The following is a 2,500-nucleotide window of genomic DNA, read 5'->3' as shown; positions in this document are numbered from 1 at the left end:
AAAAATCCCTAATATTTTCATTTATTCGCTCATTTTTTATTCAATTACATTTTTTTATGATTTTTCCATCCACAATTATTCTTTAATTTATTACATTATTGATCTCAATTACCTTTATTCATATTCTATTATGATAATGTGTAATATGAATATATATAAATATACATGTACATCTATACATATATATATATACATATATATACATATATGTATATATATATACACTCATATATATACAAATATATACATGTATATATATAGATATACATGTATATATGAATATATATATGTATATTATGATTTTCAATTTACTTTTAAAAAAAGGGAAATTGGAAAAAAAAATCTTTTCCACAATATTTCAATATCTTAAAATTATGTATAATTATTAGAAAAATCCTAAATATTTTCAATTATTCGCTTATTTTTTATTAAATTTCATTTTTCATAATTTTTTTCATTCACAATCTTTCCTATTTTATTACATTATTCACCTCAATTAACTTTATTTATATTCTATCATATGAATGTATATTATAAATATATTTAAATATATATATATACACATATATGTATATACATATATATATATATATACATGGGGGGGTCGCGGGAGAGGACCTCTCCTCTCCTCAGAGGAGAGGAGGAGGCGGGGTGGGTCGTGGGAGAGGCCCTCTCCTCTCCTCAGAGGCGGGGAGGGGGAGGGGCTGGGAAGGGGGAGGGGAGGGTAGCGGCAAGGGGGGAGGGGCAGGGGGAGAGGAAGGGGGGAGGGAGGGGAAGGAGGAGGGGGGGGGGGAGAGGGATGGGGGGCAGGGGGAGGGGGAGGGAGGGTGGGAGGGGGGGGAGGGAGGGCGGGAGGGCGGGAGGGCGGGAGGGGGGTATTCTGCTCCATGAACTCGCACCGACATCCGTCCTCCCTCCCGCCCTCCCGCCCTCCCTCCCGCCCTCCCGCCCCGCCCTACCTCCCTCCCTCTCTCCCTCCCGCCCTCCCTTCCCCCCCCCCCCCCACTACTACCCCTCCCCCCTCCCCCTCCCCCCCTTCTTCCCCTCCCCCCTTCCCCTCCCCCTTCCCCTCCCCCTCCCCCTCCCCCCTATATATGTATATATACGCATATATATATATACATGTGTATATTATAATAAACAATTTACTTTCAAAAATGGGAAATTAAAGGAAAAAAAATTTTTCTCACATTATTTCAATTTTTTAAAATTATGTATAATTATTTGGAAAATCCCGAATATTTTCAATTATTTGCTTATTTCTTATTTTATTTCATTTTTTTATAATTTTTTCCAATCACAATTATTTTTTATTTTAGTACATTATTTACCTTAATTACCTTTATTCATATTCTATTATATTAATGTATAATATCAATATATATCAATAAAAATATACATATATATGTATATATATATGTATGTATATATACATATACACATATATATGTATATATATATACATATGTATATTATAATTTCCAATTGACTTTTGAAAAAAAGAAAATTGAAAGAAAATGAATTTTTTTCACACTATCTCAATTTTCCAAAATTATGTATAATTATTAGAAAAATCCTGAATATTCTCAATTACTCGCTTATTTCTTATTTTATTTTATTTTTCCATGATTTTTTCCAGTCACAATTATTTTTTATTTCATTAAATTATTTACCTCAATCACCTTAATTTATATTTTATTATATTGATGTATAATATGAATATATATTAATATATATATACATATATGTATATATATATATATATATATATATATATATATATATATATATATATATATATGTATATATATATAGATATATATAGATACATGAATATATTATAATTTTTAATTTACTTTCGAAAAATGGGAAACTGAGAAAAAAAAAAATTTTTCTTACATTATTTCATTTTTCCAAAATAATGTATAATTTTCGGAAAAATCCTGAATATTTTTAATTACTCGCTTATTTTTTATTTAATTTCATTTTGTCATGATTTTTTTTATTCACAATCTTTTTTATTTTATTACATTATTTACATCAATTACCTCCATATATATTTCATTATAATAATGTATAATATATATATATATATATGAATATATATATACATATATATTTATATATATTTATAAATATATATATATATATATACACATATATATACATATATATATATATATATATATATATATATATATATATATATATATATATATATATATATATATGTATATATATATATATATACATATATATATGAATATATATATGTACATTATGATTTTCAATTTACTTTTGGAAAAAAGGAAAATCGAAAAAATAAAATTTTTTTCTACAATATTTCAATTTCTCAAAATTATGTATGATGATCAGAAAAATCCTAAATATTTTCAATTATTCACTTTTTTTTTATTTTATTTCATTTTTTTATGATTTTTTCTATTTATAATCATTTTTTATTTTATTAAATTATTCACCTCGATCACCTTCATTTATA

Source organism: Neodiprion pinetum, chromosome 4 (assembly GCF_021155775.2).
Source record: "Neodiprion pinetum isolate iyNeoPine1 chromosome 4, iyNeoPine1.2, whole genome shotgun sequence".
NCBI classification, from domain to species: domain Eukaryota; kingdom Metazoa; phylum Arthropoda; class Insecta; order Hymenoptera; family Diprionidae; genus Neodiprion; species Neodiprion pinetum.
The sequence above is the reverse complement of the archived record's forward strand: the minus strand, read 5'-3'. Positions refer to the sequence as shown.